At 44.1% G+C, this 23,195-nt stretch overlaps 2 long non-coding RNA genes across 2 annotated transcripts; one reads left to right on the forward strand and one right to left on the reverse strand.

The window, feature by feature from the left end:
* Nucleotides 1-483: 483 nt before the first annotated feature.
* LOC147367241 (uncharacterized) lies at nt 484-22,848 on the reverse strand. The gene is made up of 2 exons (XR_015169970.1): nt 21,837-22,848; nt 484-871 (listed from the first exon to the last, which is right to left on the reverse strand). It is a non-coding gene; the product is annotated as an uncharacterized LOC147367241 (long non-coding RNA).
* Nucleotides 4,144-12,069, forward strand: LOC147367242 (uncharacterized). The gene is made up of 4 exons (XR_015169967.1): nt 4,144-4,277; nt 10,335-10,429; nt 10,504-10,652; nt 11,574-12,069. It is a non-coding gene; the product is annotated as an uncharacterized LOC147367242 (long non-coding RNA).
* Nucleotides 22,849-23,195: the final 347 nt, after the last annotated feature.

Here is a 23,195-nt window from a genome sequence, read left to right on the forward strand (position 1 = left end):
AATGAAATCATATTGTTTGTCTTCTTCTGTGACTCGCGTTTTTTACTGTTATGTTTGGGAGATTAGCCATGTTGTGCCATGTGGCTATGATTTGTTCATTTTAATGGCTACAGAATTTTCAACTTTATGAATATACCACGGCATGGTACAGCCCACACCAGAAAGAAATCTTTTAAATGCGATCATCATTGTTTGGCTTGCATTGGCACCCCAGCCTTGCGCCCATCAGACAGTCATCATAGGATAGAAACAGGCGAAACACCCTCACTCCTGTGGCCAGGCCCCTGACCCCCACCCTGTGTCTGTGGAAAGTTAACCATTAATATTCACATATGCAAATCATAAATATTTACAACAATACCTTCTGACATAGTATTCTTTCTGAAGAAGCAAAGCACAAAGTAGTTTTTTTTTTTAAAAACTTGAACTTTATGTAATTTCATTAAGTCACCCCAGGCTAATAAAAAAGTACCAGAGACTGGGTGGCTTAAACAACAGATATGTATTTTTTGTCATAGATCTGGGGGCTGAAAGTCCAGATCGAGGCATCAGTAGGCTTGGTTTCCTCTGGAGCCTCTCTCTGGTTTGCAAAGGGCTGCCTGCTCCCTGTATCCTCCCATGTTTCCTTCTCTGTCTTCTTCACCGTCTTCTCTCCATGCCTGTTTCCTGATCTCTTTAAATGCCTCCATCAGATTAGCTTAGGACCCATCCCAGTGGCCACAGTTTATCTGCATCCCTGTTGCAAGGCCCTGTTTCCAAATATGGTCACAGACTGAGGTTCTGGGGGTGAGGATTCAACACCTGAATTTTGGGGGCGGCATGATTCAGTCCATAGCAGTTGTGTTGATCTTAATACAGCTAGTTATATTCTCTGTGGGAGAAAGGAAAACAAGGACGAGGTTAGACACTTTCCTACAGCCCGCTCTTCCACTTTCACTCTTTCCCTCAGGCCTTCAATCTAGAACATCCTGGCTCCCTGCTCCTAAATGCCATTATTCCCATGCTGTTTTAAATGATGTTGTTACTATAAATTACATAGGAAATACAAGAAATCAAAAGCTAGTTTTATGTTTCTTCATGTACAAAAGTGAGATAGTAAGAGTCACTGAAGTCAGTACTTACAGTCTGAGACTTTTTTTTTTAAGGGTTCAGTGCATTATTCAAGTTGAAAAAATAATGAATTGGACCTCGGCCTGCCTCTAGCAGATGGACCACGCTGCCCGTCCCCAGCCCTTTTTTAAGAAGCTCCCTTTATTCTGCGATACCCCAAGTGTCTGCACGCATGGTGGCTTACAAGCACCTAATCACATGGTGCATAATCAGATCCTAATCACCCCAGTGCAGTAGAGAAATCATTTGAATCCCTGTTGTACACATGGGATAACTGGAGCATAAAGAACGTGGGATTTTCAAGGTCACACAGCAAGAAAGGCATAAAGCCAGTTTTCATTTCTCAGTTCAGAGAATATGAATTCTAGACTTCTGTGTTGGCTTCTCTCTCCCAAAGTGGCAGTATGTCCACCATTTTTTGGTTTCACTTGTGGTGCCTTGGTGCTAGTCATTGGGAGGGGAAGCAAGTGAAAACATGATGATGACTCAGCGATCAATAAGAAAATGGGCTTTTCTCAGTGAAGCAGAGGTGGGGAAGTAGTCAGCTTCCTTCTTCTAATAACAGGGTGTAGGTCTTGTTTTTCAACCAGCATGAGTCCTGGGTCCCTCTTACCCTTTGTCTCTAATGCTTTCAAAGCTTTCTTTTTCCTTCATATTCCAAGCCCACAAGTAATTGTTTTTGTTTTTGATTTCACCTGTATTTAGTAGTTGTTGTTCTACTGCAAAGAAGTACTTTCCTCTCCCCTCCATCAGTTTGTATATTCACTTATTAACTCATATCACTATGGTCTCATGGATTCTTGTTTTATTTAATGAGTTTTTGTTTTATTCCATGGATTTCAAAGACTGAACTATATATTTGTTCAGTGGGAACCGCTTCATTCTGGCTCCTGGGTCCTTTTGATGTGTTCCCATAACTCTGTGAGCATATCCTTGTTGTTGCTGTTCAGTTGCTAAGTCGTGTTTGACTCTTTGCAACCCCAAGGACTGTAGCAAACCAGGCTTCTCTGTCCATGGGATATTCCAGGCAAGAATACTGGAGTTGGTCGCCCCTTCCTTCTCCAGGGGTTCTTCCTGGATGAGGAATTGCACCTATGTCTCCTGCACTGGCAGGTGGATTCTTTACCACTTTACCAGGGAAGCCCGAGCATATCCTTACTTGGCACAAAAAGGTGTTTCATATCTTTCTTTTACTTTCCTTGCCCCCACCTTAAATTCACTGTATTTTGAGAATTGGTGGATACCACCTAGTGTTAAAAATTGAAGTCTTCAGCCATTGTACGAGCCAGAGGAGATCATGATTTCTTCTCAGAATATGACCCTTCTCTGCCTTCAAATGAAAGGAGAAAGAGGATGATTGCCCCCAAGAAGGCCTGTGTTTGTAATTCATTCCAAGGGTAAACAAATCTACTAACTTTAGTTTCTTATGGCATCCCTTTCATGGAAGAGAATTTCAAACTTTGTCTCAGATGACACTACATAGGAAGCAGGAGATCAAACATGTGGGACAGGGTAACAGGAGATGAATATGGAACGGACTGCCTCCCTTACTAACAATGCCTCTGACCCACATAAGGCTGTCCTCCCAAGGAGCCTACAGGGCAGGCGGCAGAGCAGCAAACCTCAGGGTGCAGAGGTCTGTCACTCCTGACTCCCACATGGTGCAAGGTAAGCCTCTGTGCTGGGGACACCTGAGTGGCTGGGCTGTCCTTTCTACACTCATAGGTGCAGCCAGAGCCTACTCTTAAGACAGTGTTGATCATGGCCCCTTTTCTATTAAACATAAATTCAATCAGGAAAGATTTGAAACTCACAGAAAATTACAGAGAACTATGTCAAAAGCCCGGAGAAGGCGATGGCACCCCATTCCAGTACTCTTGCCAGGAAAATCCCATGGACGGAGGAGCCTGGTAGGCTGCAGTCCATGGGGTGGCGAAGAGTCGGACACGACTGAGCGACTTCACTTTCACATTTCACTTTCATGCATTGGAGAAGGAAATGGCAACCCACTCCAGTGTTCTTGCCTGGAGAATCCCAGGGACGGGGGAGCCTGGTGGGCTGCCGTCTATGGGGTCGCACAGAGTTGGACATGACTGAAGCGACTTAGCAGCAGCAGCAGCATGTCAAAAGCACCAATGTGCCCATCGCTAGATGATAGAAGAAATGTTAACATTTGCCTTAGATCCTTTTAGAAAGAAAAACTACAGATAAAATCGAAAACCAATTGCCCGCCCTCTCCCTCCAGAGGTAACTCTCAAGTTAGTAGGCAGCTTCTTAGTGCTCAATATTACTTTGTTTTTATGTGAGTAGACACCAATGTGTAGTATTGACTTGTATATTTAAAACATTTCATAAGCAATACTCAAACACGCTATGCATCTCAGGCCCCAGGCCCCTATTTTGTGTTGTTTTTTTTTCCCAATCATAGAGGCTAGTTTTGTTTCAGGAACGGGACACCACAAAGGCCCAAGACAAACCCAGAGACGGAACAAGCTAAATCCAAGATGGCAGGCAAAGTAGGCTAAAGGTCGCCGCTTAATGTACCTTGAGTTATTGCTGTATTTCCATGGCAACCCCTGAGCGCGGAGGGACACTTACCCTGATTTCTTTGTGTTTGCTTCAGAAGTACCTGGTGTTCGGCAGAGATGCTTTGGGGCTGTACTTTGAGAGATAATATAGCGGTCAACCACTGGAACTCTCTTGGAAGACCATGGGAACGTGCCTGCGCAGATAAACCAGGGGGGCTGTCCTGGCATTACCTTTGCTTCATTACCTTGCTAAGGTCGCCACCCAAAGTGGGGACTCGTGCTCTGCTAGACTCAATTTGTGTCACGTGCAAAGAAGGATGGAAAATTGTGCATGCCCTGTCTGCCCCGGGGAATCTCTGCAGCTTTCCCAGAGCCCTATCTGCCTCCTAACCCTTTGAGTTCCCTCACTCCCCTCTCTTTCGGAAGAAGGTGCTTTTAGGGTGGGAGCTTCCCTTCTCCATTCTCTGACCATTGCGTAAAAGCCTGTTTTGCTTGCACCAAACTCAGTTTCGTTATTGGCAGAGCAAACCAGAGAAGGCAATGGCAACCTGCTCCAGTACTCTTGCCTGGAAAATCCCATGGACGGAGGAGCCTGGTAGGCTGCAGTCCATGGGGTCGCGAAGAGTTGGACAAAACTGAGTGAGCTTACTTTCACTTTTCACTTTCATGCATTGGAGAAGGAAATGGCAACCCATTCCAGTATTCTTGCCTGGAGAATCCCAGGGATGGGGGAGCCTGGTGGGCTGCCGTCTATGGGGTTGCACAGAGTCGGACACGACTGAAGCAACTTAGCAGCAGCAGCAGAGCAAACCTGGGCAGAGAAAGAAGTCCCTGACTGATAGGGTGTGTGGTGGGAGGGGAGCTTCGGTTCAGCTGGGGCAGCAAGAGTTCATGTCTAACTCAGAAATAGTATCATACTGCTTGTATCTTTTTTCAGTTGTCTTCTGATTCTCACCTAACACTGAGATTTAGCCATGTTAATATTAATAATGTAGATCTAGTTCATTTATTGTATTTGTTAGATACTATTTTGTTGTATGACATTCATACATATAATATGCACATGTGCCTGCTAAGTTGATTCAGTCTTGCCCAACTCTTTGAGACCCCAAGGACTGTAGCCCGCCAGGCTCCTCCATCCAAGGGATTCTCCAGGCAAGAACACTGGAGTGGGTTGCCATGCCCTCTTCCAGGGGTTCTTCCTGACCCAGGGATCGAACCCGTGCTTCTTTACACCTCCTGCATTCTCAGATGAATTCTTTACCACTATCCCCATCTGGGAAGCCCTTATAATATGATATTGCTCTTATTAATTCCTAATACTTTGTATATTCTCTTGGATTTTCTTTGAAGATAATAAACTCACCTGGAATAATGACCGTTTTGTTTCTTTCTATCCCTAAACCTCTTATTTCTATTTTTAATATAATGTTGAATAGGAGTTCAAGTGGAGATTATTTTGTTCTTTTTCTAATTAAAAAGAGATTGTAAGGGTTGCATTTTTAGGTATGATGCTTCTGCTAGGTTTTGGTAGTTACCTTTTTATCAAGTTAAGGAACCTACCTCTTAGCACTAGCTTGCCTGGAGTGGTTTTTCCCAATGTCCATTCATGAGTGGCTTCATTACGTTTTTTCTTCTGAATCTATTGACACCGATTATATAATTTTCTCCTTTCAATTTCCCAATTTAGTTAATTACATCATTGGATTTACTAATGTTAAAGTATTCTACTTTTTTTAAGGAGAAGATGAGATAGAGGACCAACCTCTATTTATTGGGGTCAGGATGTATTCATTTTTAAACACAGCTCAATTAAGTTTGCTATCCAGCTGTTTGCTATCTATGTATCTATTTTAAAAATTCTTGTATTTTTGTACGTTTGAGGTGGGGGGTGCTGTACATCTTTCTTCCCTGTCTGGTTTATTATCCAGACTATACTGGATTCATAAAATAAGTTGAGAAGTTTCATCTTTGTTTACTGTCTGGAAGATTTATATATAGTTGGAATTATCTGTTCTATGAAAGTTTAAAGGATCCACCTGGAGAACCATCTGTAATTCATAATTTCTTTGTGGGAGGATTGAAAAACTATTAATTCAAGTTTTTACATTGTTACAAAAGTACTTGGGTTTTCCATTTCTTCTCAAATTAGTAATGGCAAGTATAATATTTTAGATTGGGGTAAATAAACTATGGCATTTGAGCCAAATGCAGCAACTTTTTGTAAATCAAGTATTATTGGAACATGGTCATACATATTTATTTACATATTGTCTATGACTGATTAGGTTGTGTTCTCCCAATCAATTCCCAGTACCTATCCTCTGTCTCCTTGAATCTCGTAGCTTTGCTATCCTCAGTATAGATGAAGAATTTAAGAATAAAGTTTTCAGTTCACTTCATCTGACTTGGTCATCCATCAGTCCTTCCATTCAGTGACTGCTTGGTGTCCACATTCCCAGTGTTACTTTAAAAGCACTGGGGATATAGCAGTGAACAAACAAGTCCATGCCCTCATGAAGCTTATAGTCAAGGATAGAGTTTCAGATAACAGACAGATATACATTATGCCTGGTGTATTTGGGAGAAAAATAAAAAATAGTAGTCTTTGGCTACTATTTCCATTTCTGTAACATTCTTTAGTCTATTCAAGTTATTTATTTCTTTTGTATCAATATTGCATTTTCTATATATTAGAATTTACCAATTTCATGTAGGTTTTCAAATTCATTACTATGGAAGGTTTCATTCTTCTGTTTTCAACTTTTTGCATCTTATTGTCTTTGTAGATAACATAATGTTGAATTTTTTAAAAAGGCCCAGTCTTACTGTTTTTCTCTTCTAATTAGACATTTTCTAATTTATATTTATTTTATATTTAAACTTAGTTGCCATTTTATTCACATTTTTCATTTTTTTGCCTTCTTTTATTTCTATTCTTACTTATCACTGGATATGAGCAGGTTTAAAAGTTATACTCTATTTATGCATCTGATGATTGCTTTAAGCTTAAGATTAATATATATTTAAAGTTTTCTCCAATATTAATTGGAGAAATTAAACAAGTATCAAACTTGTCAGAATTTATGTCTTTCACCTAAAATATCAAATACTTTAGTGGCTCTCATGTCCTTCAGTTTCTTCCCCACCCCTATTCCAATGCCATCATTACATGACAATGATTTATTTTCTTTTTTTCAGTCATGCTCTATTTTTAAATTACTTTCCCAGATTTATATCTCTTAAAATTTGAGTACTTTTTCTAAAATTATTTTCAATGTGTGGTAACCCTTTTTGTATCTTACATGCCTGAGAATTTTTTTTATTACCCTTCATATTTAAATGCCAATTTTTGGATATAAAGTTCTACTTTGTAAATTTTTTTTTCAATTAAAAAATTACTTTCCACTTCTTGTATCCTACGCTGCTTTTGTAAGGGCTAATGCCTCTCTGCAGATAGTGTTTTCTTTCCCTCAGTATTTCTCTGCTTTCTCTAGGTAGGTATTCTCTAACCACTAGAGTCTTTTCAAATTTTACCTTTGCCTTTGGGACAAAAAAAAAAAAAAAAAACCCACTACAATCTAAGTATGGGTTTTCATTCTCTACTTTAAATGTGAGGTCTTTCATCTTTTCCTAATTCTAAAAAATTAATGTCCATTTATTTGTTCAAATATTTTCTCCTTTCTATTTTCCTTTTTCTCTCTCTTGTTAGAACTCCTATTATTTGGATGTTGAAAATTTTACTTCTAATATCTTTACTTTTTAGATTTTTTTTTCTTTTGTATTTCTTAAGAATTTTTTTTGTTTTGTTTTCTGTTGCCATCTGGGAGAATCCCTCAATTTGATCTTTCAGTTCACTAATAAATTCTTCATAAATCTGTACTAAATATATGAATATATTCTTCAGCTAAATCTGTCCTATCGTTTATCTGATAAAATGTGAATATTTCCACTTGGGTTTAAAATAATTTGCTGTTCTTATCTCAAAATCCAATGATTTATTATGTTTACTTTAAATTCTTGGCCTAGTCTTCTGTTTCATACAATCCATGGTGCTTCATTTGCCACTTTTATTGTCATTTTTTTGATAATCTCGCTTTTAAGATGCCTCCCCCCCACCCCTCCCCCCAGTGAGCTCATGCTACTCTGGTCATGTGTATTTGGGGATTTCCAACAGAGAACTCTAGTCTGTGTCTGTCCTTGTGAATATGAAGTGTAGCTAGTGGATAGTGTCCCCATAGGGCCACTATTGATTACTTCTCATTGCTGACTCCCCATAAGGCAACCCTCTGGTTCAGGGTTTCAATTTAAACTTTTAAGGAATAGATGCAACATAGTATCTTGGATTCGATCCTGGAAAAGAACAAGGACATCAGTAGAAAAAACCTGGCAAATATGAGTATGGTTTTTGCTATTAATAATGTACCCATGTTAATTGCACTGCAGTTATGTAAGACATTAACATGAAGAGAAACTGGATGAAGGGTGTATAAGAAACCTTTGTGCTATGGCTGAAACTTTTATGTAAACCTAACATTGGTGGCTCAGTTGCTCAGTTGTGTCCCTCTTTTGCGACCCCATGGACTGTAGCCCAGTGGGCTCCTCTGTCCACAGGATTTCCCAGGCAAGATTACTGGAGTGGGATACCATTTCCTTCTCCAGGGGATCTTCCCAACCCAGAGTTTGAACCAGGTCTCCTACATTGCAGAAAGATTCTTTACCAACTGAGCCATCAGAGAAGCCCAAACGACATTATTCCAAAATAAAACATTTTTATAAATATTTTTGATAAGTGAACTAGACAGTCATGTATAATTATCTATAGGTGTATTTCAGTTTAAATAAAACATTTTAAAAGTGTAAAACACACACACACACACACACACACTTATACCCCTTAAAAACCCTTTCAGTCAAAGTGCCAGTGAGAAGACAGGATTGCCCTTTGTTGTAATCCCCCCACTTTGGAGGTTCTGAAAGGGAAGGACTGGAAAATTAAAACTCAAGGCAAGCTGGTCCAGTTGTTCCACAGTTCACTGATGCTTTTATTTTTAAAGCTCTATTTTCTCTCTGTTTCATTTTGCATAGATGTAATTGTTTGGCTTTAAAGTTCACTGATCTTTTTTTCTCTACTGTCTAATCCACTGTTAATTCAATCAGTGTATTTTAGAATCTCAGACATAATTTTCATCTCTAGAAGTCTTATTTGGGTCTTTTGTATATTCTCCATGTCTGCTTAACTTTGTAAACACTAGGAATGCAGTTATAATACTTGCTAAGGTCCTTCTCTGCTGATTCTAACATCTGTGTCACTTCTGAGTTGGTTTTGCTTGGTTGGTCTCACTATGGGACATATTTTCCTGAATTTTTGCATGACTGGCAATCTTTGGATACCAGACATTGTTAATTTTGCCTTGCTGGTTTTGGACACATTGTATTCCTATACATCTCCAGTTTTGTTCTGGGATACAATTAAGTCCTTGGAAACACTGTGATTCTTTCAGGTCTAACTTTTACAATTCACTAGGTGGGTCTAGGGGCTTCCCAGGTAGCTCAGTGTAGTCTGTCTGGTGGCTGTAGGCACGGTTCCCAGAGCTGTGTGAGGCCTAGGACATTTTCCCTCCAAGCTTTCAGGTGGTTCTTTCCTCCACTTCATGTAGTTTCTTCACATGACTTGTGGTTGATGGGTGCACTGGAGGTTCTATGCAGATTTCTGAGGTCTTCTCACCGTGCGAGCTCTCTTCTTTGGAGCTCTGTGTTATGTACTCTGGCTGCTTTGGTTTTCCTGGACTCTCAGCTCCATCTCCTTGACTACAGGAGTCTGCAGGCTCTGCCTCAGTTGTCCCTCAAGTGCCATAGCCAGAGAATTCTCTTAAGGCAGTACATTGGGATAATCTGCTTCTGGTCTCTTAGGCATGGTTGTCTTCTGTTTTGTGACTTCTATATCTTGAAAAACACTGTTTTATGTATTTTTTCTTTCTTTCTTTTTTGTTATTGTTTTATAAAGTAGGGTAAATTGGTTGCTGTTACTCCATATTACTGGAAACAGAAGTCCCACATCCTTTTTGTTATTGTTGTTCCCTATATTTTAATGGTGTGTTGAGGGAGGTTTGTGTAGTGAGGGCAAAGAGGGGCCAGGACAGCTTTCCCAGTTTCAAAACTCAGTGGCTCCCTCTTCCATTGTTACCATGAAGAACTCAAAACGTGGCCCCTCTGGGTAGCCACTTAGTCTCTCAGGGCTAAGATTTCTGCCTCCAGAGTGTGCTTCCTAGAACTCTACAGGCCATATGCTTCAAGGTGGACAGGACACAGGTTTTTAAAAATAGAGGAAACAATAGGTTGCATTGAAGGGGGCACCGTTTGTGAACAGGCAGGGTCAACGGAGCCACCAGGGCGGGTGCAGAGGTGAGGTGGGGGCAGAGGCCAAGGTCAGCCAGATGAGGATGCCAAAGTGAGGGCCGAACCACAAGGCCGCGCGAGCCATGTTTAAGGAAGAGCCACTTATTCACATACTCCACGTCTGGGCAAGGGTAGGCACAGAATGTAAGTCTGTCAAAACAGAGGAGAAAGTCATGTATAAGAAAAGGCCCATGTGTCTAGGCAGGATGTTGAGCATTTGAGAAGAGCTTGATGCTTGAAACACTTGCATGGCAGAGATGGCTGGCTACCCCCTGAGGATAACTTCTTCCTTTGCAGGGCTCCCAGGATGGTCACTGTGGAGAGGCTGCCTGCTCAGGGATGACGTTCCCAGTCCCCTTCGTAGGTTGGCATGAGGCTCAGAGGCAGGCCAGGTGAGTGCCAGTGATATGAGTGCCTGTGACGTGCACCTCCCACACATCTAATCCCCGTGCTTCTCCCCTTACAGGTGGTTGGCATGGAGACCCTCAGGGCAACCTCAAAGCCTGCACTTTCTCAGGACAGCCTACAGGGTGTGGACAATTTTTGCTGTCACGGTGATGAAGCTATAATGTTATGTTAAGAACATTTTCAGTAATGAAGCAAATTGATCATTTGGTAAATTGACCTTTGACAATCCAATTTCTAGCAAATTCTTTCTTGAGGGGATATGGATATACATATATATATATATATATATATATATATATAAAACTTGATATGCAACTTGGTATATACAACTTGACTTGCTTCCTGTGGAAAGACCAAGTGGTGTTTTGAGTAGAATAACACACCATTTTTAGCTAAGAGCTGATGTTACTCACAGATGTAGATATTTTGTAGATGTTGTACCCTGTGGTTAGATGGGAAAAGACTTGCCTTCATTCTTTTCCTTCCATTCATAGGATGCCAAGCCACCTCTCATGCGCCCTCTACTCTTATGGGGCAGAAAATTTAAGAGGAAGAAACCAAGGGAACTAGAGAGAGGGAGAGGGAGAAGAGAAATCACAGAGGACACTCAATGTTGCCAAACCTAGACTAACACAGACAAGAAAGACTCAAGGGGAGAAAGAAAGAACATTTTTCCCAATCCTTGTGTGTGTGTATGCATAGTTTATTGCTGAATTACTAGAACATGTCCAGTAATGTTCTGCCCTTCTTAATGCCAGAGATGTAACAATGGACTTACAGGTCTAACTCCTTTATTTTACAGATGGACAAGCTGAGACCCATATAGAGACACAGGGCTGTTCAAGTCACTGTTTATTAAGTTGCAGAGTTGGGATTTCCCAAATTCACTTGATTCAGAAATTTTATAGAGGCCCTCCTCCCACTCCCAATCCCCAAATTTACCTTTGAGTTGCGAATCTTGCCTTCCTTTGATGGTGAAAGCCACAGGGTGAGCCTGCAGGGAGATGAGCTCCCTGTCCTCACTCAGCTGCTACCCAAACAGACTGCACACTCACAGGGAGAACGACATGGCAGAGAGGAGTTTTCCACACAGGGTCCCCACCAAAGCCTCCCTCTTTTGTTTTTCAGGGGAATCCCTCCGGCCTTCAGCTTGCAGCCTCGGGAGGCAAATGTCTTGAGTCATTCTTGCCGCAGTGCTGATCTCTGGTGACCACAGAGGGTGACCACAAGCCTGGGGAGCTGGGACTGTCTGGAAAGCAGTTTCTCTTTTAATCTCTCTCTAGAGGTGGTGCCGTCTGCCCTTCCCAGGCTCCTCCCAGTCTGATTGCTCTAAGCCACACTGGAGCCCTGTCTTCCCTAGAGCCCATGGAGTGGCACGCCAACTCCCTTTCGGGAATTCAGCCCACCAAGGCTACGTCTGTGTGTCGCGCATGCTGGGGACACTTGTGCTGCATCCAGAGAACCCCAGTTGCTCTCATACAGCTGTGCTTCAGCACAAGATGTTTCTTCTGTCTAGACTTTTCTCTCACACCTGGACTGCTTAGAACACTCCTTCTTCATTCATTTTTTCCCCACTATAATTTATCTTTGAAATTGGGTAAAATATATAAAACATAAAAATTAACATTTTAACCACTTTTTTATAGGGTACAGTTCAGTGGCATTCAGAATATTCACATGGTTGTGCAGACATCATCACCATCCATCTCTAGGACTGAAACTGTCTGCGTGCTAAATCTCTTTGGTTGTGTCTGACTCTCTGTGACCCTATGGACTGCAGCCTGCCAGGCTCCTCTGTCCATGAAATTCTCCAGGCAAGAATACTGGAGTGGGTTGCCATTTCCTTCTCCAGGGGATCTTTCGACCCAGACATCAAACCCGGGTCTCCCATATGCGGGCAGGTTCATTCCTGTCTGAGTCACCAGGGAAGCCACATCACTTAATAACTCTCCATTCCTTCCCCCAGCCCCTGGCAACTGCTGTTCTACTTTTTGTCTCTATGAATTTGACTGCTTTAGGTAACTCATAGGGGCGGAATCATGCAGTGTTTGTCCTTTTGCGACTGATATTGCTCTTAGCATAATGTCTTCAAGATTCATCCATGCTGTGGCATGCATCAGAATTTCCTTCCTTTTTAAAGGCTGAATTGTATTCCATTGTATGTATGTATCACATTTTGTTTATCCATTCATCTGTTGATGGACACTAGGTTGGTTCCACGTTTTGGCTACTGAGACATGATTCGTGGCCTAACATATGGTCTGTGCTGGACAATGACCCACATGCACTCAAGAAGAGTGTTCTGAGTTATGTCTGTTGGATCTAGTCGGTTTATGCAGTTGTCCCAGTCCTCTAGTTCCTTACTTATCTTCCATTTGGTCATTCTATCCATTATTGAGAGTACAGTAGTGAAGTCTCCAACAGTTATTGTAGAGTTGTCTCTTTCTCCCTTCAGTTCAATCAGTTTTTGCCTCACATGTCTTGGTGGTCTGTTATTAGGCATGTAAATGTCCCTTCTCATTTTGAAGCCTCTAGCCAAATGCTCCCTCCTCTGGTGCCTTCACCCCTGCCTCCCCCAACCCTGGGTAGGTACTGTCCTCTGCGCTCTCACTGTAACTTGGCTACACCTCTGTGTCCCAGGCTCAGCAATCGTGAGTAATGTACATGTCTCTCTTCCCAGTTAGTTTGTCTTGGAGGACACAGAATTTTGTCTTCTTTATGTTTGCATATTCAGAATCTGGCATAGTAGGAATGTTTCTTGAATGGACATTTGTCCTGGAATGCAACTGTTGTGTCATCCATGTTCTTCCTGGGATAAAAATAATTGTAGTCAGAAATTCTCAACATCATTGCTTTTGTATCAGTAATATAGCTTCCAAGGTGCTTGCTCTTTTCCCTTATTTGATCCTTATTGCAAGCCTATAAGGGTGCCAGGCTCCACTTTACAAGTGAAGAAAACTGAGGATCAGAGATTTGGGTTGAGTGTCTTGCTAGAGGTCAAAATAATAAGAGGCAGAGCTGGGACCTGAGCTCAGGTTAGTCTGGCTCCCAACCAGGGCTCCTTTCTCTGTGTTCACTGCCCTAGTGGGCTTGACTCTTTGTGGCTTGGATTATGGTCTCTGTGTGTAGAGGCCGAACCTCTTTTCTCTTAGGGCATTTGAAGCTTGCCTTTGGATATGTTACAAGGAGTTCTGAGTGAGTCTCTGAGATATACCTCCCGAGATCATTTGAGAGATAGTGAAGGCTGGTGACTGCAGCCATGAAATTAAAAGATGCTTGCTCCTTGGAAGGAAAGCTATAACCAACCTAGACAGCATATTAAAAAGCAGAGACATTATTTTGCTGACAAAGGTCCGTATAGTCAAAGTTATGGTTTTTCCAGTAGTCATGTATGGATGTGAGAATTGGATTATAAAGAAAGCTGAGCACCGAAGAATTGATGCTTTTGAACTGTGGTGTTGGAGAAGAATCTTGAGAGTCCCTTGGACTGAAAGGAGATCTAACCAGTTAATCCTAAAGGATATCAGTCCTGAATATTCATTGGAAGCACTGATGCTGAAGCTGAAGCTCCAATACTTTGGGCACCTGATGCGAAGAACTGACTCGTTGGAAAAGACCCTGATGCTGGGAAAGATTGAAGGCAGGAGGAGAAGGGGACGTCAGAGGATGAGAGGGCTGGATGGCATCATCGACTCAAAGGACATGAGTTTGAGTAAGCTCCGGGAGTTGGTGATGGACAGGGAAGCCTGGCATGCTGCAGTCCATGGGGTCACAAAGAGTCGGACACAACTGAGTGACTGAACTGAACTGAACTGAAAGCTGAGTGGGACCTTCCCTGGTGGTCCAGAGGGTACGCCTCTGAGCTCCCAACGCAGGGGGCCCAGGTTCTATCCCTGGTGGGGGAAATGAATCCCATGTTGCCGCATCTAAATATCCTTCATGCTGCAACCCAGTGCAGCCAAATGAATACATAAATAAATATTTTGGGGCTTCCTTGGTGGCTCAGTGGTAAAGGATCTGCCTGCCAATGCAGGAGATTTGGGTTCGATCCCTGGGTGGGGAAGATCTCCTGGAGAAGGAAATGGCAACTCAGTCCAGTCTTATTGCCTGGAAAAATCCCATGGACAGAGGAGCCTGGTGGGCTACAGTCCATGAGGTTGCAAAAGAATTGGATATGACTTAGTGGCTAAACCACATCAATGAACTCTGGGTACCTTGCTCACTGAGGCACAGGTGGGAGCTGGCACTCCAATCTGGGCTTCCCTGATTATAAACTTGATGTGCTTGCTGTTTGAGCTAATGTCCCCTGGGCAGCCCTGGGATAGTTAAGGAGCTTTTATATGGTTTGAATTAAAATTGGCCCTGTGTGTCCTGTGTGTCAGAGTTGACTGCTGGAGCCCTGCAGAGTGAATCTGCTCTCTCTGCTCCTGACACCCTTCCAGGGAGGTGTATGTGTTTCCCCAAGTTTTTCCCTTGGGCTATATGGCTCCAGGGCCTTCAGGCTCCCCCACTGCTTTTCCAGGGACTCCTTCTCTGGGCCACCTCTCCCTGACATGCTCCAGTTTGGCTATTGGCTGGGTCTGAGTGACAGGGACAACACACCCATAACAGGGCATCACCGGGCTGGCAGGGAAAAGACTGCGGAGGCTCTAATTGCAGTTTCCTCAAATGGACAGGCAGCTGGCTGTCCAGCAGAGAGCAGGACAGGATGGGGACGGGGGGAGGAGAGGGAAACAGAGCCCTGGCATGTGTGATGGAACAAAAATAGAGAGGCTGGCATTACTGTGAGCCAAGCTTCTTCCCAGCACGTGCTTGCAGGGAGGCTCTGGTTCAGGTGAGTCTACCGGCCCTGTGCTGGTTGCAGGGTGAGTCCCTTGGGCCAGGGGAGCAATAGGTATTTCCAGGCCATTCCCCTTCAGTGGCTGGAGTGGGGTTTGGAATGGTGACCATACTGTGGTCCTTTCTTGGATTCTCTATGGGAGCCTCTGTTTATGAGTCCCTTCCCTTCTGTTCCCTGGGTCCTCTAGAGATGACCGACTTTACTGGTTCATTGACTGACCTTGACAGTGAGGGGAAAACAAGGACAAGGGATGACTAGAGAGGGTCCAGTGCGGGCCTCCTGGTTAATTTTCATGTAAACGATGATAATAATTACACATATAGGATTGCTGAACTTATTAAAAAAGGCAGTGCATTGCCTTTTTAAAACAAGTTCAGATATATATATATATGTACATTATATATATGCTTTTTAATAAGTTCAGCAAGTGTATGTGTGTGTGTGTATATATATACACACATATACACACATATATATATACACTTTGTGCAACCCCAACTCTGTACAGGGAAACTGCACTTAGTACTTAGTACACTGAATACTCACCCTGTAAGGGCACCTGGTGGCTCCTGGCAATGTTTCCCTTGTGACCCTTTGGGGGCCAGAGTGGGGTCTGTCACCGTTACGCTCTGAAAGCACTTGTGGGCTGAGAACTAGACTGGAGAGCAGGGCTGGATTTCAGTCCTGGTTCTAAGATGCTGTGTGACACAGGGTTAGCTCTCTCCCTTCTCTGGGCCCCTTTTTTCTTTTTTGTTCCATGGAGGACTTAGGCTAGAAGACCTCTGAGGTCTTGGGCCCACAGAAGATGGGGGATCTGGGCCATGGGGCAGGGTGCTACCTTGCGATGCTCTGGACTCTTTAGGGAAAGGCACCTCTCTCTACTCTGCTCTTTGCCGAGCTGGTCTGTGGGTTTCATAGCCAGGCCCAGCAGTCCTCGAGCCTGGCAGGAACTGGAGGTTCTGAGGTTGAGACTGTTTCTCCCTTGTCCGAGGGCAGGCATCGGGCCCAGGCCTCCCTGCTTCATCCCCAGACGACACCCCTGGGAGAGGGATGCTGTCTGCATTGCTTTCAGTGCTCTTGCCCCACTTGCCCTAGGGACAGTCCGAGCCCTGTCCTCAAGTCACAGGGGGGAGTTCAGCATGTCCTACTGTGACACACAGCCAGAGGGTAGTAAAACCCAAGCCCTCCCGGCGGGCAGGTGATCTCCACAGAGCTAGCCAGGCCTGACTCAGAGCCTCCGCCTGCCAGCCCCCGACCAGCTGTTCCCTGGGTCACCACACAGAAATCACACTGGGGGACAGCATCGGGCTTCGGGGAAGCGTGTCCCTGGCTCGGGGGCCAGGGAGAGGAATGCAGTATCAGCCTGGCATCCGCCAGCACAAGAGAACAGCTGACTCTCTGCAGGGAAAGCTGAGACGGAGTCCCAAGTTCAGGGCTGGCGGGAGCCCCGGGCGGGGATTGCTGACAGTCTGACCGACTGCCGAGGAGAGAGCTGGGCCAGATCCTCTGGAACCCACTCCTAATCCCACCCTCCACCTGACTGTGTGTGACCCTCACTTGATTCCAGCCCCTTCCTCGGGCCTCGGCTTCCCTATCTGGGCTGAATATGAAGGTCTGAAGAGAACACATTTTGTGTGGTGTCTTAAACCTTGGGGACCCTGTTCCTCCAGCCTTCAGTGGAAATGCTACTATGAAGGCTGAGTGTCTGACATGCCAGGTGTCTTGCCTGGGACACACTCCCTTCTCAGCCAGCCTCCCCTTTTCTTACCATGTCCTAATCTGAGCTGGTACCTATTTTCTTGTTTTCTGGAAGGAAAATGACCTTCATTCTGAATTATAAGGAATGGGGATCTGGACATTTTAGTGTTCAGTTGAAGAGGTTTGGGCTGACCTTGGAGGTCTTATTTTTGGTTCCAGCTCCCTCTGTGGGGTGTTGAGCAATTCTCTTCCCCACTTGGGCCTCAGTTTTCCTCTTGGTAGTGGGAGGTGTTCGAGCCAAGTGACCCCGAGACTTCTTTCCAGTTTTGCCGCAGGGTCTCTAATTTCCCCTTGGGAATTCCCCTTTTGTCTCACAATGGATTAAATGGACGAAGAAGCCAAACAGCCTGGCTACAAAATCCACTCGGAAGGTCAAGGAGACCTCTCACTCTAATGTGGGGAGCAGTTAGAGAAATGTGGTGGAAAGAGACGGGATACTTACTGTTCATATCTCACCCACGGTGGAGGGTTTGCAAGAATGATCTCTCTCTCTCTCTCTCTCACACACACACACACACACAGGCGCATGGGCTGGGGGAGGGAGGAGGTGCTGGGTCAGCTGGGGTGTCTGGAGAATGTTTGTCCCTGAAGGAGAGTCAGGCAGAAAAGCATGCTTGGCACCAGGCCGCGCTGGGATTATCTTCATCGTAGAGCCATAATTTACTTTCACCCAGACCTCGGGATCATACAAGGGGATTCCAGAAGCCTCATGTGAGCAGCGAGTACCCAGGATTTGGGGGTTGCCTGCCAGCAAGGCGACCTCTCCCAGCGGCTGCCGCTGCCACATGCTGATTGGGAGCTGGCTGCTGCCCAGAGTCCTCGTGAGAGACTTGTCAGGAAGCTGGTGTTCACCTCTCAGGCATTTGGGTGTGAACCTTCCCTGTGGAGCCGTCAGCGAGCCTGTGTCAAATGGCTTCACCTGCATGTGCCAGAGGAAGGGCCGCACTCCAGGTGACCCTCCTGTCACCCCGATCTGTGGCTAACAGAGCTGCCCTAGCTGTATCACTCACTGGTGCTGCCTCAGCCTGCGGGCAACTTTGAGCATGTTGGGTCTTTAGATTGAGGCTGGTGGGAAGCTTATGCTTTCTGCTGCTTATGCGCTGGGCTTTGAACAAGGAGCAAGAGAATAGGAGAAAGAGCTTTCTGGATGCAGAATTGCACGGGAAGAGTCATAGCAAACATGGGTAATACAAAGTAAGCCAGTTTACAAAGTAAGCCATGGGTAATACAAAGTAAACTAGATCAAAGGTCCTCTGCCTCTGCCTGCAGACCTGTGCTGATTAGTGAAGAATGGCCATTATTCATAGCAATGGGGAAAATAAAGCCCATAGAATGAATTCTGTAAAACTATTGTAGCTTGTGTAATTCTACTTTATTTTTAGAGATAGCCTTGCTGCTTTTTAATGTGAAATGTTTTTTCCCTTATAAAGTGATTGTGAAATTAGATGGTAGTTGGCTTTTTAAAATGTACCTATCTGATAATCCTATGTCAATCCTCTGTGGTTAAAAAAAAAACCTGTTTTTATTGATCTGTGAATTCCAGAATCTAGGAACCGATGTATTCTCAGAGACCTTGGATAGAGGGCAGTGGGAGACAGGGCAGAAGTGATAGGCAAGGGCCGGAGGTGGAACAGTCAAGTCTATAAGCATCAGGGGACCATGTATATTTCACCCACTGCAGAATCCTCAGCATCTAGCACATGGGTCAGTAAACATTTTCTGTAAAGGGCCTGGTAGTGAATATTTGAGGCTTTTGGGGTCATACTTCTTCTGTTACTTCTACTTGACTTTGCCCTCTTAGCACAAAAGCTGCCATAGATAATATGTAAATGAGTGAATGGGGCTGTGTTCCAATAAAACTTTATTTACAAAACAGTTGATGGACCTGATTTGGTCCACGGGTTTTAATTGGATGACCTCAATCTCTGCTAGATTGATAAGAATACTTATCCTTTCAATAAGTATTTATTGGGTTGATATGTAAATTGTTTCTAGAGGGCAAAGAGGAGGCATTGGAAGGGTCTGAGCAGGATGTGTAAGGACCACTGCAGCAGACTGTTTAAGATGAATGGGGGTGTATCAAACCCTGCAGTTTCTCTTTTTGGTTCACTCATTCTTTCACCAAACATTCTGCACTGCCTTCCCTGTGTCTGGCTATATTTCAGGACATGGGAATATAAACTCAGACCCAGCCCTGCCCTTAGAAACACTTGACCTGGTGAGGGAAAGGGATGCAAACACAATTGCAGCTCAGTTTACAGCCTCCCACAGAGGTCTGGCTGAAGTATGCCCCTTAGGTCTCCCCACACAGAGAATACAGGGAGATAGAATTCTGTTCACCGCAAAGCTGCTCAGAGATGAAAGGAGGGTATTTTGGAGGTTCCAATTTCCCTGTCACCGGGGATGTTCAAAGACTGCTGGATGCCCAGCTGGTGAGAATATTACAAAGGGGATGTAAACCTCACTTACGGCTTTTCTTCCAACCCTCATTCGGAAACAAATTGTATGATTCTGCTGCTCTTTCCCGGTTTCTCCAGGTAGACTGTCAGGCAGCCAGGGGTATGAATTCTGCTTGAGGGGTGTGTTTCTGGGAGTGGAAAAGCAAGGAGAATAGCTCCAGGCACGGCAGGGACCCTGAGGCAGGTGGCAGAGCTGTGCAGTCCCAGCTCTGTTGCTGATTGACTGCGAGACCCCGGGGCGAATCCTTCCCTGCTCTGGACCCTAAGGTCCCTTTCTGTATCACGGGGGTGGGCTGGGGGCCAGTGGACTAGGTGTTTTCTGTTGTTCCACTGATTCTCTCACTGACTCTGGGAAGGCCTACTGGGTTTGCTTGTTTGTTAAGATACAGTTTTTATGCCACACAATCTACTCATTTAAAAGGTACAATTCAAGGTTTTCAGTACATTCATGGAGTTGTGCAACCATCACCATAATCAATTTTAGAACATTTTCATCATCTCCAAAAGAAGGCCCATGCTCTCCAGGTATTGACTCCTAATGCCCCTGGCCCTAGGAGATCACCAATCTTTCTGTCTTTATTGATTTGCCCATTGTGGGCCTTTCATGTAAATGGAATCACATCATAGGTGTTGTTTGTTTTTTTTGTACCTGGCTTCTTTCATTTAGCATATTTGCAAGGTTCATCCATGCTGTAGCACGTATCACTATTACATTCCTTTTTATTGCTGAATGCTGAATAACATTGTGTTGTATAGATATACTATGTTTTATTTGGGTTGTTTCCATTTTTTGGCTGTTATGAGTAATACTGCTATGAGCATTAATGTACAGGTTTTTTTTTTTGACATGGAAGCATGTTTTCAGTTTTCTTGGGTACACACCCGTGAGGTGAATTGCTGTATGATGCCTTCTTTGATCTTATATCCTGCACCACCACCGCTCATACTTCATAAGGTCCAGTCACAGGGGGGCTCTATCCACCCCCAAGCCCATGGTTTTAGGTCCCCCGTGCCTTTGCCCACATTGCTGTTTCCCCTGAAGAGCTCTTCTCTCTCATCATTTTGGGTTCAAATCTTCTGTGTTATTCAAGACCCAGCTCAAATGTCACTTCCTCCTCTGCTGCCTCCAGTGAAGGTCATGTGACCCCACAGGACTTGCCTATTAACACTAGTCCTTCCCATTGTGGATTGAAGTTTTTCTGTGCCCAGGTCTTATTACCTTCCTAGATTCTACATCTCCTGGCTTCATCTAGATTCTGGTTTTTGGATTCACTTTTATATTTCAAGTGCTTGCATGTAGCAGACCCCACATTGATGTTTGAATAGTGAGTATCTGATGTGTTCCATTATTTAATGATTTTAAGGCCATACCTCTGCACCCTATATGGCCATCAGGATCCTAAGAGCCCTTCCCATTTCCTCAGAATGAAGACACATTCTCCAGGCAGCACTCAGCGAATAAGGCTCAACTGCTTTCTGTTTCTCAGGCCCATTCCCCTGTCTCCAGGCTGACATGGGCATCTCAGCCTCTTCCTCACGTTTCCAGCTAAAATCTAATGAATTACTCTGATAAACAAGGTTATATATTTTGGGTCCTAACATCTTTGAGCATTGATCATGATTCTGAAATTTATAAACATAGACAGCTGTCTTCCCAGATGACCTACCAAATCATATTCCCCTAGAAAGCAGAGCTCAATTAGATATTTAAGGCATCAAGCAGTGAAATGGACTGGATGACTTCCTGCCCCATGAAAGGTGCGGTTCAGCCATGATCAATGGTCATTTGGTCTTAGATTCAACATTTCTAACAACAAGTAAATAACTTCCGCCCAGGGCCACTTGAAGAGTAAGAAAGTTCCTTACACTAGACTAAAATCTGCCTTTCTGCAGCTCTTACCCACTGTGTCTGGCTTGGCTCCCAGGGGTCCCTCAGATGAGCTCCACCCAGTCTGTTCTAGCCCACCCCTGCAAGTTTTGAAAACAGGACTGTGGCTTCTGTTTTTATCCTATTCAGACAGAATAGCCCCAGTTCCTTCAGTAAGTTCTCACTGTGTAATAAGAAACAGTAAAAATAATAAATAGTAAAGAGTCAATAATAATAAATGTTTTCAAATAAGAAAAATATCATCATGCTGCAGTAAAAAGTGATGATATTGAAACTGCAGACTTCAATTTTTGATCCCCAAGCATTAGGCATATACTGGGCATTGTACAAAGCACTTATCATGGATTAACTCTAATCTCATAACAAACATCAGGACTATGATGGTTCCTATCTGACAGATAAGAAAACTGAGACTTAGGAAGAATAAGTCACTTGACAAAACTCACCGAGCTGGGGTAGATGTAGGTCTTGAATGCAAGCAAGTCTTTTTGAGTTCAAGGTCTAACTTCCATGCGTGCAGCCTTACTGTCGAGCCAGATGATATGACCTTCTCCAGACAGTCGTGGCAGGCCTTTTTCTCCTGTGGTCTGGAGACTTCAGTTCCATTGTGGACACTTCTAACTTGGGTATGAATTTCATGAGTTCCCCTCCTTGCCTGAATCTTGGTAACTTCATCCATTAAACATGGAACGAATGAGCTGGTCTGTAAGGTGGCCAGGGCTTGTGGTTTGAATATTGCACTTGGCCTGAATGCATTGAACTCTCAAATCTCTGGCCCTTTGAACTTCAGTCCCATTGCCTGACTTGACAAATAATTCCTCATCTTTTGAGACCTGGTTTGAACACTGCTTCTTTGGTGTAGCCTTCCCTGAACCCTGGGGAAGGTCAGCTGCCTTAACCCCCGTTGCATAAACACTGGAATAAATCTCTGCTCTAGAACTTGTGACGGTCTCCTCAGATGGATGGTGACCTTCTCAAGGTCAGAGACTTGTTTGTTCGTTGTGGCAACCTCAGCACTTAGCACAGTGGGTACTTGTGTTTCGAAAGACTTCAGAATGGCCAGGGGGTTCTGGTGCCATTTCACCATCACATCTGCTAGATGGCGCTGCAGCCCACAGGAGTGTCACCCCAAAGGTCTGCAAAGCGGCAGGTCTTGCCGGCGGGGGCAGTAGCCTCAAGCCAAGTTGGGAACTCACTTGGCTGGAAGCCCAGGAAAAGTACAAGTTTCTATTTTCTCCTCATCTGTTCAGTTTTTAATGTTGCTGGGACTGAACCCTTTGCATTTCCCATTCCTGGAGGTCTAGGAAGGCACAGGCTGCTGGTGCTCCCTTCTTCCCTCCTCTTCTGCCTCACAGCTGGAGAATTTAGATTAGTCCTTTGCTCCGCCTTCAGACTGTTCCAGGTCTATTGTTCCATGGATGTATGATCTATCTGGTTTTGGCCACGTGTCATCCTCACCTATTCAAAGAAGGAGACAAAGACACAGTTCCAGATCTCATGGTAATATTTCTGACCCAAATGAACTTCCATTTCTGAACCTTTTGCTCTTTATTTGAATCCATTTTGTTTTAATTTTTCTATTTTCCTTTATCTTCTTTCTACTCTTCAGTGTCTCAGCATATCTTGTACTCTGTCCTCCAACAGAAGGATAGTAACGGTTAAAGGCTCTGAGTCTGAGTGGTCTGGGTCTGAATCTAGCCTTTGCTACTTGTTGTATGACCTTGAACAAGTTACCTGACCTCTTGGTGATTCAGTTTCCTTGTCTGTAAATGGGGGCAATAATGCTGCTGCTGCTGCTAAGTCGC

Source organism: Bos grunniens, chromosome 8 (assembly GCF_055505025.1).
Source record: "Bos grunniens cultivar Pamir isolate PY7600 chromosome 8, Bosgru_T2T1.0, whole genome shotgun sequence".
Taxonomy (NCBI): Eukaryota; Metazoa; Chordata; class Mammalia; order Artiodactyla; family Bovidae; genus Bos; species Bos grunniens.